Here is an 18,181-nt window from a genome sequence, read left to right as displayed (position 1 = left end):
GGGTGGGAGAATCATGGCGACTGCCTGACGCAGCTTCTTCTCCCAGCATTCTGTTCTGTCTACTCTGTCTATCTAAGCTGCTGTCCTATCAAAAGGGCCAAGGCAGTTTCTCTATTAACCAATACACATATGACTCTCCTCCATCATTTCCTCTTTTTCTGTTTAAACAAAAAAGAAAGGCGTTCATTTTAACATACTAAAATTATATATAACAAAACAGTTATCAAGCAGGAATTACAGTTACAATGTTTATATCTATGTTATCTTTTATTATAACTAAGGAAAACTATAACTATAACTAACCATTCTTCAACTCCATCAAAGACTCCCGAAGGATATAATATTACCTAAGTAAACAAAAAGTAAGTAACTTCTAAAATTCTAGAAATGACAGAGACATCTCACTGCCTGTACAGTCACCCAAAGTTCCTCTGTACCGTTGGGGCATCCATCTACGGCCTACAGGCCCATGGTATCCAGCAGACATTTCCATGAAGCAGGAAATTCCAAAGACATTTCAGTCACTTTCTGTGTCCTGTAGAATGTCTCGTAGACTCTTTCATAGATCAGGAACCCTGAAAGACCATCTCACCTTTAGGCAAGTTCAGCAGTCCTCTCTCTGTGGGTTCTCTGTGTCCAGTTCCTTGCCCAAATGGCTATCAAACTCCATAAGGAGCCTCTTCGATGCACATCTTTTTTTTGAAGTAGATTGGTGCTGTCAGGAGCAGACGTGTCTCATTGTCATGAAAAGCCCTAAGTTATTAAAACGTTAAATGCCATATTCTGTAGTCTTTGAAAGATATGAAGAATGCCTATTTAACTGAAATATATCTCTACATATCTAGAAAATCTAATTAATATGACTACAAGATTGACTATTATCGATGATTATCCATTAACAATCTATACATTACATTTTAAATGAACTACACAATCACAATACCTTAATCAAGTTTAGAAATATGCATATACATATAACAAAACTGACCTTAAAATCCACATCAAAGCAAATTATGCATACCTATATCATTTCTCCCTTTAAATGTAAAAGAACATTTATAAACAATATTTGGGAACATGGGAATAGTTTTTTTCTCTCCAAACTGCTTCCTGCTAAATGTGAGCATTTTTATTCAGGTCTTTTATGGGATAACCTGTCTGCTAGGTTCATATCAGTTGGCAGTTGAGCAAAGTAAGTTTTTGAGGGTGTTCACAGTAACCTTTTGGGAGGCCATGGTCTATCATACCATATTGGGATAGAAGCAATCTACAAGGTCTCATCCTCTGTGAAAACAAAAGAAGAAACTCCTTTCCAAAGCATCATATTCTTAGATCCAAAGTCTGAAGTCATCCCTTATGATATCCAGTCTAGTTCCACTTGGCAGCCCATATGTCTCTCAGTACTTAGCTCCTTCACAGTCAAAAATTTTAAAGAAAACACAATAATAGAAAGAATCCAGACTCTTTGTGAATTTTCCATTTTTACGTGGTTTATTTTTCTTTATTTCTCTTAATCTATAACTATCTGTACTCTGTCTCATTAAAGACTTTACCCTTTTTTAAGCCATTAACTTTATTCTTTATATTCTTTTTCTTCTCTCTCTCAAGCCTACATACATTCATTCAACACTGTGATTCATTTAGTGGTCTTTTATGTCTGAATCTGTTTTATTGTGAATCTGTAATTTTTTTACTGTGCAGAAGCACTTTTGATTTGCACTTTAAATCGCTAAGCACTTAAAAATCTAAGCTGTGACATTCCTAGGTCAAAAACAGGTACTGCCTGCTTGCCCCACCCAGTCCAACATGGCGGAGCCACTCATGCCTCTGAGCCTTGCATATTGCACTGCTAGCGTGGGGGAGCTGCTTGTGCCTCTGAGCCACAGTATGTAATGACCCCCTTTTAGATACACAGTGAGTCTAGTTGCCATCAATCAAATAGTAGCATCTTACTCCAAATGCTCCATTCAAAAGCTCTGTCTCCTGCAGGAGCCAGGCAGAGATCACAGTGGTAGCACAGCCCAAGAAAGCCAGCATTTTAAAATAGCCAGTTTTTTTCCTGCTGCTGAGTCAGGAAAATTTCTTTGCGGCAAGCCACCCACAAACAGCACAAACTATCTTTCCATTATTTTTAAGCCTTCTTGGGTTTTTAAGTGGATTTAGTTACCACGTTGGGTGCCACTCTGTAGATGGAGAGGTGGGCTGCTTCCTGCCCCCCCGAGCTCTGGCCCAATGGCTAGCTTTACCCGAAATAATTACATTGAAACTGTATTCTTTTAAACACTACTTAGCCCATTAGTTTTAGCCTCTTACTGGCTAACTCTCATATCTTGCTTTAATCCATTTCTAATAATGTGTGTAACACCATGAGGTGGCTTACCAGGGAAGTTCTTAACCTGCATCTATGTCGTGTGGGAGAATCATGGCAACTGCCTGACTCAGCTTCTTTCTCCCAGCATTCTGTTCTGTCTACTCTGTCTATCTAAGCTGCTGTCCTATCAAAAGGGCCAAGGCAGTTTCTTTATTAACCAATAGACATATGACCCTCCTCCATCATATGAGATTTTGTTCTGCTGGAGATATGAGATGATGATAGGCAAAATTACTTTTTTTCTTGGGATTTTTATTTTCGGATGATTTGTCCTTTTCCTTTGCATGTCTCATTTGTCTAGTGGTCCTCAGATTCCTTAGTTGAATGCCTTCGTTTTTGTAAAAAGACCAAAACAAAGCCCTTTTTCAACCCTAATTATGGGAAGATTCCATTATGACAAGTTATATCAGATCAAACGGAAAGCATTTGTTAGTTTAATATGTTAGTTTAGAGTGAATGGTCACTGGTGCCCAAATCTAATATTTATCAATTATGGTAGTATCCATTGCTTTTCTTCTCTTGCAAAAACAAAAGCAAACCTCCTTCCCCAATGTAACATATATCATGGTTTCCATTCTGAGGTAAACACATCTTTAAAAATACATGCTAATTTATTCCATAGATTTTTTGCATTATCAAATGTTTCTCTGCAGCTATCATTCCTTTTTCATTAGCATTTAGAAAATTGAAAGTTATTAATGCATTATTCAATTTATTTCTGAGGGTCTTTGTCATCCCTCTGTATCTCTTTTTAACATATTTTTTAGAGTTCTATTTGATCTTTCCATAATTTCCTGTCCTGTAGGATTGTGTGGTATACCTCTAATATGTTTTATATTATATTATATTTATATTATAAAATGAAAGAGACATATGCTGAAGCATTCTCAATCTTAATTTGTACAGCCTTTTCCAAACTTAAAGCATTGAAAACCTGAATAGATATAAATGTTGAAGCATGGATTTTTTTTGTATTCCAACTTATATAAAATAGAAGGCATCCATTTCCAGATTTTATTCCTTTGAGTACTATTTGCGCTACTCCCTTCCAGTAATTGAGTTTGGTTGTATAATGAACAAGTAGGACATTTTTTTTTTTTGCAAATTTCTCACTTGCTTTTCAGTAAAATAAAAATTTTGTTTTTCAGACCTTTGTTATTGACATGATGTTTTTATGTATATTTAAGGCCTCCAAGATATTCTCTATAAAAAGCTGATCAATTTCTTCATTATCTTGTGCTAAAGCTCCTGGCAGACCTGTATATGATCAGATTTGTGCTATATATACAGAATTATCCCTATTCCTGATTATTTCTTATAACTGAATAAATAATAAAGTTAATTTTATATCATCTTGTATAACTTCAGCAGTTTCAATATACAAATCAACTCTTTCTGCATATTGTGAGTCAGTAACTCTATATTCTTAATCTTAAATTGTACAGCCCTTTTCAAACTTAAGGCATTGAAAACCTGTTCTATAAGTTCCATTAATACCATGATAATAGCATATAATTCTGATTTTTAGACAGAATCATGTGGGTATTGAGCCACTTTTCTTAAGTTTTTTCATTTGTATCCTGCCTTTCCTGATTAATTTTCATCAGTAAAAAAATGTAAGGGTATCAGACCTTGGTTTTCCCTGTACAATGAAAGGAAGGTTCCAATTAATTCTATTTATAGATTGAATTCTCTTGCTTTTGGGATATTTATTGTTAATCTGTCTCCAAAAAAATACTGCAAATTCTTTGCTAAGGTTCAATTTCTGCCCACAATTTGTCAATTTCATCATTAGTAAAAGTTCTGCTGGGTCTATTCCTGACGATTGGTAAAGTCTCAATTTTTCTCTTGGAATTTTTAAATTTTTTACTTTGTTTTCATGTTTGTGTTCTGTTTGGATTATTCTTAGAGAAAATATTGTTTCTAGAAAACCCTGTTTACAATCCCTTTTTAGGTGACTTTATTTTCCAGAAATGTAACACTTGACATTTCAATTTTTTCTTCAAATTCCTGGAAATCGATTTTCCTTTTTAAGCATCATTATAGTTATGAGATTCTATTTTGATTATATCTCAGATCCATTTCTCCAAAGGTGCTAACCTTGCCTTTAACAGCCTAATAAAGGCTGTTAAAGGCACCAAGAATTAGCCTTTATAGAAGGCAGAGATTAAATTATTATTTTTCTAGCTTCTCAATTTGGTATCATTCTATTTACTGCTGAAATAAAACTTTGTAAGAAGCCCATGAAGGTACCCTTTGGGCCCTGTATAACTTTAGTAAATGATCCAATTTACTTTCCTACTTCTTAAATTCTGTCCCAGGCATTCACAGCTGCTCTTTGGGATAAAGCCAGTGTGTGTTCATCATATAGAAATTACCTTTATACATTAGCATAATATCCTTCTCCAAGAAGTGGCTCATGAGAGATTTTCATACCTCTAGAATGACATTTTTGTTCAATATTCTTAACCTCATCATTTCAACAGGCCCTCCATTTTAATGAAGGTTCTGGCTCCAAGACTGTTGTAACTAAGTCTTTCCAGTCTCCAGGGGCAATTCTATTACAGGTTGACCACGAGTTTAACATCTGCTTCACAACAGGTGTATGCATTCTATATGAGACTAGCACTTCTTTGAATCTGCCTAAATTTAAGATTTTCACAGGAGTCCATTTAAGTCATGTACAATCTTGGGGATATATATCTTTTGGCATTTTTTTTCCTGTAATATGACTGAATAAATTAAATTTGGTTGTTTCAAAACCTTAGGCTGTTCCTCTCTAAATTTATAATTCAATGCAGAAACTGATTCTCCTTTAATTTTCTCAGTCTTGTCCTGAATATCTCTATAATCTATTGTTGACTGAGGTTTCTGCCCTGCCCAGATCCCACAGTCATTAAGTTCCAAAGAAATCACACAGTGGTCTACATTAGTTATAAATTGATTGGTCTAGTAGCTCAGACTTCTTATTAACTCTTATAACTTATATTAGCTCATTTTTTCTCGATGTTAGCCACATGGCTCAGTACCTTATTTGGCAAGGCCGTCACATCTTGCTTCTTCTGGGGCTGGGTCACAACTGCAGACTGTTCTTCCCTCTTCACAGCATTCTTGTTTTCCTTCCCTCTACTTCCTGCCTGGTATCCCTGCCTATACTTCCTGCCTGGCTATCAGCCAATCAGCATTTTATTAAACAAGTACAAGAAACAAATGTTTACAGGGTAAAACCATGGTCCCACAGCAATCTTTTTAAATAAATTTGTCTAAAACTTGTATCTTACTATTAAAATATACAACATTTTAGTGATAAAACAAAAATGAGGAATCTGATAATGTTTATAATTGAGATTACATAAATCCCAAATAAATTAGTTATCCTTTTATTTAATTGTACCATTTTCAAGCCATACAGTATATTATCGTATAGAAACTTAAATCCCTCCTTTGTAGTAGTTTCTTATTTTTTTAATGTGGGAAAATGCCTCTATTAGCTAATTCTTTTCTTTATAATTTCCAAACTCAGCCAAGCAGTGGTGGCACATGCCTTTAATCCCAGCACTCGGGAGACAAAGGCAGGTGTATCTTTGTGAGTTTGAGGCCAGTGTAGTTTAAAAGAGCTAGTTGAGCTAGTTCCAGGACAGGCGTCAAACTTGCAGAAACTCTGTTTCAAAAAATCAAAAACAATTGGGGAGAGCGTGGGAGAATGGGAAGGCTGAGATAGAGGAAGTGCCCATATAGAAGCAGGGAAGAAGATATCTTAATTACGGGAGCCAGTTTAGGGTTGGCAAGGGACTTGGCTCTTGAGGGCATCCCAGGTGTCCATGGGGATGTCCCCGGATAGGTCCTAGGGCAGCAGAGGAGAGGGTGCCTGAACTGGCCTTGTCCCATAATCACACTGATGCATATCTTGAATATCACCATAGACCCTTCATCCTGCGATGGATAGAGACAGAGACCCACATCAGAGCACTGGACTCTGCTCCCAAGGTCCAGTTGAAGAGCAGATGGAGATTGAAATTGAGCAAGGAAGTCAGGACCGTGAGGGGTTGGTCCACCCACTGAGACAGTGTGCCTGATCTAATGGGTACTCAACAAATCCAGCTGGACTGGTACTAAACGAGCATGTGATCAAACTGGACTCTCTGAATGTGGCTGACCATGAGGGCTGATGAGAAGCCAAGGACAATGGCACTGGGTTTTGATCCTACTGCATGTACTGGCTTTTTGGGACCCTGATCTGTTTGAATGAACACCTTCCTAGGCCTGGATGGAGGGGGGAGGGCCTTGAACTTCCCACAGGGAAAGGTACCCTTTCCTCTCTTAAAACTGGAGGGGAGGGATGTGGAGGAGTGGGGGAGGAGTGGGGGAGTTGGAGGGGAATGGGAGGAGGGTAGGAAGTGAAAATATTTGAAAGAAAAAATAAATAAATAAAATAAATAAATAAAATATACTTATTATATTTAAAAATTCCAATTCTCTCACGAAATTTACTGAAGATAACGATTCATATGACTGTGAAATGTGGGGCTGACTGCTATGTAGAATTAGAAGACCTAGTAGGATTCAAGACAAAAACTTAGTTTGGCAGCAGCCCAAGAAGTGGTCCAGGAAAACCCCACAACCCCACTGCAAGAAAAGAAGCCAAAGAGTCACCAGTCTGAAGGGGGAATGTGAGAAGGCAACTAATTCCTGCAATGTTTGGAGTCCAAACCCCTATGGAGTTAGATGCAGAAATGGTGCACCAAAATAAATTCTAAACTTGCTTAGAAGCTTATGAAGAAAATGAGAGAAGAATCTAGCCAATGAGGTGGTGGCTCTGGCAGGATCCCCACGTGCAGCTCCAACGTGTGCCGACTTTTTTTTTTTTTTTATGAATTTGTACTCCAAAAGTTTGCCTCAGTTGTAGCATGTGTTCTTATTGTTCTTAATAATGAAATCCCTAGTCAGATATTAAAAGGTGAAAGCTGAAAGATCTGAGAAGGAGAGAACCCAGTCACTAGAGTCCTTACCTCTATGAAATCTCCAGAGTGAAAAGAGTGAGCTCCTGTCTCCTCCCACCTTATATTTCTCTCTCTGCCCAGCTATATCGCTTCCTGTCTGTCTGTACATACCTCCAGATCTACAGTTCTCTAGTGACTAACTCTTCACTCCAATTTTCAGGCAAGCTTTATTGGTTAGAGTAAAACCAAAATATCACCGCAGGAGACCAATTCCTAAAGATAAAACCAGTAGTACAGACGCTGAGAGCAACAAACAATAAATGTGACCTCCTGAAGCTAAAAATCTTGTGTAAAGCAAATGACACAGTAATTAAGACGAAACAGTAGTCTACAGAATGGGAAAAGATTATCAACAACCCCACATTTGACATAGGTCTGCTCTCCAGAATATATAAAGAACTCAAGAAACTAGACATCAAAATAACAATCTACAATCTTTTCTGGTGTATCTTCAGTGGCAATAAACTCTTAATATGTCATTCATTTATCTTTTTTGAGACAGAGTATCACCATTTAACCTAAGGCCTCCTAGAACTGTCTATAGCCAAGGTTTAATTCCAATTTATGATTATCCTGCATTAGATTTCTGAGTGCTTTTAATATTAACTTGAAATACTATGCCTAGATGTTTCATTTCATTGTTCATCTTATAGCAGTATAATTCAGCAGTCTTAAACAGTATACTGTGTTGTCTTCTTTAAGATATTACCATTGCTAAAGAATAATTTTCACAAAAAGCTAAAATCATAAGCATCATACAGATATGAAATAAACAAGCTATGTTTTCATTTAGCATATTAGTGGCAAGATAAAATAAAATATTCAAAGAAGAAACAAACTAAACATAAATTCATTTTGAAAATGTTGAATGGAAAAGTAGAAGCCATTTGTCCTCTAATAATTTCTACAATGGGTAATAAAATTCAAATGAATCTATGAGTCAGACCATCACAGCACAGTAATTCTTTTCATTTTGTCAGTAAACTATAATACTCACAATTTTATTATATCTTACTATATCACAATCAAATGACCCATAAATATACATTTTTAATAAATAATACAGAAACATTTTCCATAGAAGTACAAAGGTTTGCACACTATCTTTAGAAAATGGGCCTTTACTTTCAAGGTGCTGTGAAGATGAAAACCTTTTTTTCATCTGTCTCTCACATTTATTAAGAATTACAAATGATATATTTAGGGTATTGGTGATGTAATTTTTCCATGTGATGTTTTATATTGTTCTTAAAAGATTAAAAATTATAAAGACATGACTTCTAAAAATATTTATGACCATACTCATAAAGTTTCTTCCTCATTATGTTTTGTTAGAATGTAATAGTTAACTTAGTTTTGGATAAATTATGCAATGGTTTATACACCGGTTCAAAACAAATGCTTTCAGAAATATTCTAGTATGCTTATGTAAAATGTATTATTCTCATTTAATTCAAGGAAAAATTTGGCTTCAAAATAGATATTCACCAATATGTGTGTAACAAAGGCACACTTATTTCTTAAGTAGCATAAGCAAAGTTTTGTTGATAACATAACATCTCACTCTATCTCGTGTCTACTTACAATGCATGCTTGAGGCTACTATAGCTAAGTATAGCTTTACTAGTGAGCATATGTATATTGGTGTTAAGTGACATTTTCCATAAAAAGTAACAACTATTCTTTTCTTATGGTTGTTAATTCCTGCTATTTCATAGTTATGAAACAAATGTGCATACCAATGTTTCATATGTTGGAAACTAGTTTCTCATTCTGGTGAGGTATAAAATACGAGAGAACTTTTGTCAGAGATAAAATAGATGGGGCCACAGAATCCTTGACTCTAACCTTCTATAATTAAGAGCAAATTAAGCTTACTTTATTTATAAATAATGTATTTTGTGATACTATGTTTTAAAAGTAGTAAAAACAGAAAAATATGCTTTTGACTATTAAAAGTAGGATGGGTATTTGAAAGTTATTGAAGTTATAAATGCCAATAATGTTGCTTACACTGAGTTAATAAATCACATTAATTGTAGTTACTATAGTTGAATTAAAACATTGAATAATGTCTGTTTATGTTACTTTGCTATATTGACTTTATAAAAAAGAAACCAAGTATTAAAAATAAGATTTAAATTTGTCAGACTGTATTAGTAAATATTTATTGATTTCCCAAGCTTTTCAAATAAGCACAATGAAACTGTGAAAAATAAAAGCAAAAAAAAAATCTACCTCATGGTTACCAACTGCAAAGACAAGATCACAATGTTAGGTAAATAAGCCTATATGTAAACAAAACCTGGAGTACAATTGAGGGAGTGAAAAGATGAAAGTGAAATTCAGAAGTAAAGTTATTTATGATGGAGTCATCAGGCAGAACCATAATGAATGGAAAAAGAACCACACAAACAAAAAGAAATGCCAAACATAAACTGCTTAATTATATAAAATATTTGTCTTGAGTTGTTAGATTAAACACTCCTTATATTTTACATAGATAAAACCATGTATTATCATTGGAATATTCTGTTTCCACGTATTCTATTAAAGCTTAACTTGGGGATACATTGCATTCAATAAAAATCAGATACTATTTTAAATTTTCTTATATATTTTTAGATCACTGTCACTTGAGTAGGGGCTCACATTATCTAAATGGAACATTTTATTCATGGGCTATATAAAGCTCTCAGAAATTGCAACTGTTATTTTTCTAATCTAGTACCTATGAAAGTAATTTAGTGAAATTTAGCTTGCTTTAGTATGATAGTTTCAAAAGATCAGTAACACTTAAGATGCAATATGATGTAATATTTTGGCAAGTGCACAAATGGCATTGTTTTATTTTTAATGGATTGCCATCCACTTCAATTTCTCCAAAACTCAAAATTATTTCAGTGATCATATTTTTATCAAAAACTAAAGTGAAAGAAAATGAAAGGACAATATTTCATATGTATTTACACTGGAGTGAATCTCAGTGATGTGTTCAACGAAATCCTTCATCAGAGATAGAGGAAAAATAAAAACCTTTAACACATGGTTGAAAATATATCCCTGTTGTTTTATGGAGTCTTAGTTCTTTCATATATTTCACAATTACCAGTCTAAAAGATGTACCGAATTCAATCCTATGTTTGATGAACCAAAACTGACAGGTTTATATTCATGCACATTTTCTGAAATCTAACATTCCTCAGCCCGAGAATGTTAGCAGAGCAGAGAATATCTATAAACTCCTGCATCTTAGAATTACATCTGATTGATTTACATGTCCCAGAACTTACAAAGGTCGTTTAAAATCATGATAAAGACCTAAACTTAAGAAGAGTTAGTTTATGTTTTGCTATTCCCAGAGTTATTAGGTAAAGTGTCAACAAATAGGAAATAACATATAAAGTTCAGACAATTCTAAAAAATTGTTATTTTTAATCACAAAAATTGGGGAGATACATATTAAGATGTTTGTTTTCTCCTAAAGTGAGGTTTCAAATAGAATTGTATCCTATGGCTCCATTCACTAAGTGATACAGGAAAGGAGATCATCCATTTCTAAGTTATACAAACATATTTATTCAGTTGTTAGATATCTTAGATTTGTAAATCTTTCCTTTTCAAACCTTTGGGATTAGAATTATTTCTACAGCAACATTATCAAAGACATTGCCCAATTATTATGATAATTAATGGAACTAAAATATGTAGTAGGGAGCCTCGGGCTGTGTCCCTGCCACCTGGCTCCTGGCCTCCTGGCTAGATTATGCCCCCAAATAACAACACACTAATTGTATTCATTTAAACACTGCTTGGCCCATTAGCTCTAGTCTCTTACTGGGTAACTCTCATATCTTGCTTTTAACCCATTTCTAATAATCTATGTCTTACCGAGAAAGATTCAGCATGTAAAACCTGGGAGCTTCATCACATCTGCCCTGGAGAGGAGTGGCACGGCATCTGGATCACTTCCTCTTCCTCCCAGCATTCTGCTCTGTTTACTCCACCCACCTATGTTCTAACCTATCAGGCCAAGCAGTTTCTTTATTAATTAACCAATGAAAGCAACGGATATATGACACTCCCACATCAGAAATACATGACATTTTTTTGAAGCTAAGTATAAAGGTACCACTAAAAGAGATCTAAAACACGAATTATTTTCTGAGTAATGTGCAGGAGCAGACAAGTTTGTGTAAAGGCATCACAGTAAGTAGTGGGGCAGAATTCCTGACTCAATATTCCCTGGTTTTGTATTCATGATGTTATATAATGCAGGCCTTTGAGTAAAGGAGGCTGACAAGGTGACTTAATACCAAATATCCCTTTAGTGGTGTAGATAGTTTGCCACTTCAGAGTCACTTGAAAATTTCACTCTCTAGGGGAGGGAGTGGGAATTTGGATTGGTAGTTTTTTTTTTTTTAAGTAATAAAACAAAATAAAAGAAAATAAAGAAAGAAAATAAAAAAGGAAAACTTCACTCACATTTGCTTCCATGGCAAAGTAGTAAATCTGGAGTTCTTCACTACATCCCAGTGTAAAGAACTCGTTTATATTTTAGAGTAAATATGAAGTCTCTTACTCTCTCCAGGGGAATTGTTAGGCAGGTGTGCTTGCTTTCTTCCCCTGTGATATCAACTCACTGTATACTTGAACATTATTTGGTGCTCACTGTGTCATTCTGTGGGAACTAGGGAACTAGGCCATGTACCTACCACTAAGGTGACTTTTATGCATGCTGCTCTGGAAATGATAATGAAATTTTAAAGGTATTTTAAATACGTAAGTAGCATAGTATATTGTTTTAATTTACAAGTGTTTCCTTAACCTTTAAAATGAATTAAACCTGTTCAAATGGTTTCTCAAACAAGTTGATGCCATGTACATCTTGACAGACCATCTTAAGAGAAATTATTCACTAATGATATGGATACAAATCTTTATTTTTTTACTGATAATATTTCTAAACATTTCCCAAGTTATTGTAATAATATGTTGAGGATTAAGACACATGCATACACATACAGTTGTATTTTATATACATTTATGCTTTAATGTTTTAAATATAAATTGACAATCTTCCCAGTATTGACCCCAAACATACTGTTAAGTTCCTTTTGTATGTTCTGCAAAACATTTAAAATATAAATATGCTGGCTGTTCTGTGACTTCTGATCTCAGTAGTAGACACAAAATCAATTCTAAATGGAAGACAGTTAAACACAGACTGTCTTATACAGTGATATATATTTGCAAAGAAAATTTAAATTAAAATATCAAAATGTAACTGTGACACTAAAGGAGAGAACATTGTTCAGGTTTGTGTTATGCAGCAAGGCTTTTGACAGTAAGAAAACATGCTCAGTAAGAAATTCTCTCTCCAGGTCACAAATGACTGGCTTGAGTGAACTGCACCCTCAGGTAAACATGTAAATAAAAGAAAATGCTTTCTTTCATACTCCCAGGGTTTTGTTATGCTTCCTTTTGAAAACTAGAGCATATGAACTGACCTGCTCAGATGTAAGAAGAAGATGAAGGACATATCATATAATTCCCCAAATTTAGCACAGATATAATCTTCCTATTTAATTTAACTTCACAGCAAAAAAAGCTTTTTTTTTTTTTCTTTTTTCCAAAAGACAATGAAAGTACCAAATTTTGGTCATCAGGCAGTGAAATAGACTTATTGCAGTGAAGTATATTATGGGTATATCAACTATCTTTTATTTAATTTTTTAAAAAGTAAACTAAATGAGGCTAAAGAAATGACTCAGTACTTAAAAGCACTGGCTGCTCTTTCAGAGGTCCTGAGTTCAATTCCCAGCAAACACATGGTGGCTCACAGCCATCTATAGTAGGACCTAACACCCTTTTCTGGCATGAATTCATACATGCAGGTAGAGCAGCCATACACATAACATAAATAGTAAATCTCTAAAAAAGTAAGCTAATCAATATTCATTCTACCTATTGATTTATAAGAAGGAATCAGGCATATACTCATTATTTTCATTTCATTTTTTACAATGCTGTTTTAATACAATAAATGAAGTAGGAAGAATATATTTTCAAACAAATTAGAGTAGATTCATACAACAGAACAGTACAAATCCAAAGTGGAATGTTAGAAGAGTGTAAGATTCACATGTTTATAATAAAGTGTCAAGTAAATCCACCAAAACCTGAAACTATGTGAGTAAATATGATTTTGACTTGGTAAAGCTCTGTGCACAAAATGCCTAGAAAGAAACATAATAAAATATTAACAATCATTAACTCTCTTTGGAGGACAGTGACAAATAATAGTTCCTTCTTTTATCATTTTTTAAAAGAATAAATATTCTACTTTTAGAATCAAATGTATAACATGTTTTACTTTTATTTTAAAAGTGATGCTTAAAGCAGACTGATTCACTATGCAGTGAGTGAAAGGAGAAAGCAGGAATAAAGCAAAGAGTAGAGAGCATGTCTGTGGCTTCAAGATTAGAGTGAATGAAAGGTAGAAAGGGGAAACACCATTAAAGTGAAAATAAATGGACTGAAACAGACTCTCTTCGAGTGATAAATCACAAGTAAAGTAGCATTTCATTTCATGCATGCCACATTTTATTCTCTTTATATTGGGTGCTGGTAAGGATTCAATTTTCCAATTACTGTCCCAGGATTTTTATATCTATTATCAAAATCTTGTTCACTATTTTATTCTTTTTTTCCTCCATTGAGCTACAGAAGTGCTTTCTTCAACAAACATATCATTTCAGATTATGCATCTTTAAGTTCTTGCATGTGAAATTTTAGGTACTGTTAATTATGTTCATATATGTGTGTGTGTGTGTGTGTGTATATATATATATGTATGTATGTATGTATGTATGTATGTATGTATAGTAAAGGAAACTACTTCTCCCCTCTGAATGTAGTTAGATTAAATGAATTTTGGTTCATTTGACTCTCTGAAATGTATGCCCATAATTCTTTGAAGCTCTTAAAAATTGTATAAGATCATTAGATGTTAGAAAATACTCACAAATTCATAAACTTGTGGTGCTATGGACGTGAAATAACTTTTAAATTCTCTAAGGATAAATATGAAATTTTCAGATGGAATGAAACATTCATATTAAAATCAAAGAAAGAGCAAGCTGTATGTTAAACAAATCATGAATTTCCATTTGTTAATAATAACAGGTCTTTTTCTATTTTAGATATTTAATTTGACATAATAATTAAGTACTTAAAAATTTATAAATATACTATGTATTTCCACAGCACATATCAGGAAATATTTTAAAAGAAGAAATAAACGATTTATTACATATTTTTATAAACTCCAGAAGCACTTAAGAATATACTTTACATCATATAGAAATATGATGCAAATCTAAGTTTGCACATTTCAAAGTACATCTTAAAATGTATACTTTTGCTATAAATTCTAAGGGTAATTCTAAATATAGAGAAATATATGTCAATACTTATGCCCTTTGAGAGGAAAATATTTGTCTATTTATAATATGTAGGTACAAATTTAATGATCGTTACTTTCATATGCTTTAAGAACCATAAAACTGATTTTGTTCAAGTCATGAAGTGTCTATGTTCTTTAAAAATTATAGTTCATGGATACTGCAAAAAATATGATAAACTGATTAGCTTCTCAGATAAAAGGTCATATGTTATTAAATTTATAATAAAATTTAGAATTATACTCAATAGCAGATTTTCAAAGAAAGCGTACATTTTGGTTTTGTCTTACTTAAGGTTTCTATTGCTATGAAGAAATAACCATGACAATTCTTATAATAAATAACACTGCATTGCTTATAGTTCAGAATTTTTATCCATTATCATTATTGTGGAACATAGTTTGGTGCAGGAAGCTATGGTGCTGGAGAAGGAGCTGAGAGTTCTACATCTTGATCTGTAGGCACCAGAAAGTGAAATGGAACACTGGGTGTTTCTTGGGCATATATGAGACCTCAAAGCCCACCCCAAAAGTGACATACTTCCTTCAACAAGGCCAAACCTATTGGGGGAAAAGCCACACCTTCTAATAGGGCCACTCTCTTTGAGTTTATAGGATCCAATTATATTCAAACTCCCACATTCCAGTACTTCGCCGCTATAAACTTATAACAATATTATAATGCAAAATGTATTTAGTCAAACTTTAAAAGTTTCCATTGTCTATCACAATCTCAACTATGTTTGAAAGTTCAAAGGTCAAAGTATCTTCTGAGATTCATGCACTTTCTTAACTGTAATACCTTATAACATACAAATAAAAAACAGGGCTGGAGAGATGGCTCAGCCGTTAAAGGCTAGGCTCACAACCATAAATATAAAACAAATTACTTAGTTCCAAGATACAATGCTGAAGGATATGCATTACCATTCTAAAATGTAGGAAATGGCACATACTAAGACAATTATTGGATCAAAGCAAGACCAGCTGGGCAAATTCCAAACTGTAGATCCCTATATCTGATGTTTAAAAACCCTTCAGATCTCCATCTCCTTTCAGCTTTGTTTACTGCAACATACTCCTTTCTCTTGAGCTGTTTCCCTTCCCCATTAGAAGCTTTCTTTGACACGTATCCCATGGCTCTGGCCTCCAAAGTTTTGGGGTCTCCAAGACAATTTAGGTTTAACCTTTGCAGCTTCATGCATTTGCTTTTATAGGCTTCCATTCAGGGACACCCCTGACCTATGCCTGGCCTCAGCAGCTTTCTCTAGCTATGGAGGGAGATTCCATAATCCCAGTCTTCTATTCTTGACTCTAAATCCAGAGCCATATAACCAAAGCTGCCAAGTTCTGCTTGGCATTACCATTCTGAAATGCTTCCTGGGTCTGGAACAATCCCCTCATTCAATTTCATCTTCACTAGCTTCTGTTTTCCATGGTTTCCTACACTGCCTAAGCTTCGCTGTACTAGAACTTGCTCTACAGATCAGGCTGACCTCAATCTCAGAGATCTACCCAGCTTCTGCTTTCCATGTGCAAGAATTGAAGGTTTGCACCACCACACCTGTCTCTAGGCTTTTGTTAATTCCTTTTTCACAAGTTGGAAATTTAGGTGTTTGGGTTCCTGTCCTGAGGTGACCCATCCCTTTACTCTATTTCCTAATATGTTTATTTCTTTGAACACAAGATTTAGCTCCACTCCACTTCTTGATACTCATTTTCTTATCAAATACTACATTTTTATATTTCCTGGCTCATCTTGTTCCTTTTTTTAATAAATATTCATTAGAATCAACACTGATAACCACACAAAAGAGGCTGTTTTGAGATCTCTGTCAACGGAATCAATACACAACTCTTCACTGTAGCCTCAGGCAGACATTTTGGACAAGAACAAAAAGCAGCCACATTCATCATCAAAATATCACAAGACCACAAAATATCACATACTAGCATTAATCTCCTCTGAAACCACTTCAGCCATGCACCCATAGTTCAAATCGCACTCAGCACCACTGTCTTCCAGGCTTCTGATAGCCTGGCCCATTAAGCAGCACTTAAAGCATTCAATTGCTTTTCTAATGCATGTTCCCAAGGTCAAAATTCTTTCAAAATGAAATATAGTCATGCCTATCACAGAAATAACCCGTTCCCTGCCACCAAACTCAGTTTTAGTTAGGGTTTCTATTGCTCTGAAGAAATATCAGTATCATGGCAACTCTTATAAAGGAAAGCATTTCACTGGGAGCTTGATTAAGAGTTTAGAGGTTTAGTCCATTACCATCATGGTAGAATATGGTGGTGTGTAGGCATGGTGCTGGAGAAGGAGTTGAGAGTTCTATATCTTACAAGTAAGAGAATGTGATATAGTAAACTGGGAGTAGCATATATGAGACTTCAAAATCCACCCCTAAAGTGACATAATTCCTCCAAGAAGACCATACCTATTCCAACAAAGCCACAAATCCTAATAGTGTTACGGGCTATGAGTCAATTTATTCAAATCACCACAGATTTTATTTAATAAAAATAATCATTATATGATCTTACTAACATTTTTAATGGCAAAGATCTGATCTAGTAATGTTTAATTACATTATTTCATAGAAAAAGAAAAATTTCCTCACAACATATATCTTGATAACAGAATCAAATATATATATATTTATTATTTTTAAGAAAACAACTCACCATGTAGCTGTCTGGCCTGTAACCCAACATTTATACCAGGCTACTCTCAAACTCTCTGGCTGCCACTGCCTCTCACAAATGCTTGGATTAAATGTATGTACCACCATGCCTAATATAAAGACAATTCTTAATCATTAAATCAGCATAGCAGATGTCTTAATGGATCATTTTATCAAAAATTATCACAAAGAAACAACACTTCTTTTTTAATAGAATGGCCAGTTTTACTTTATTTTTCCACCAATCCATGAACTTGGGAATTATTTTCTTCCTCTGATATCTTTTTCAAATACGTTTTTTAATTTAAAAGTTTTTTTTTTAATTTTCATTTTCTTCCCACCACCTGCCCCACCCATTCCTCAGAAAGGGTAAGGCCACCCATGAGGAGTCAACAGAGTATGGCATCATGAGGAGTCAACAGAGTCTGGCATATCAAGTTGAGGCTGAACCTACCTCCTCCCCGATGTAAGGAAGCAAAACAAGGTACCAGTCCATAGGGAATGAGCTCCAGAAATCAGTTCAAATAGTAGGGATAAATCCTGGGCCCATCGCCAGTGTCCTCATATATGACCCAAGCCACAGAACTATCACCCACATTCAGAGGGACTAATTTGGTCCTATTTGGTCTCCTCTACTATCAGTTCACAGTCAGTG

The sequence above is a fragment of the Microtus pennsylvanicus genome, chromosome X (genome assembly GCF_037038515.1).
Source record: "Microtus pennsylvanicus isolate mMicPen1 chromosome X, mMicPen1.hap1, whole genome shotgun sequence".
NCBI lineage: Eukaryota > Metazoa > Chordata > Mammalia > Rodentia > Cricetidae > Microtus > Microtus pennsylvanicus.
The sequence above is the reverse complement of the archived record's forward strand: the minus strand, read 5'-3'. Positions refer to the sequence as shown.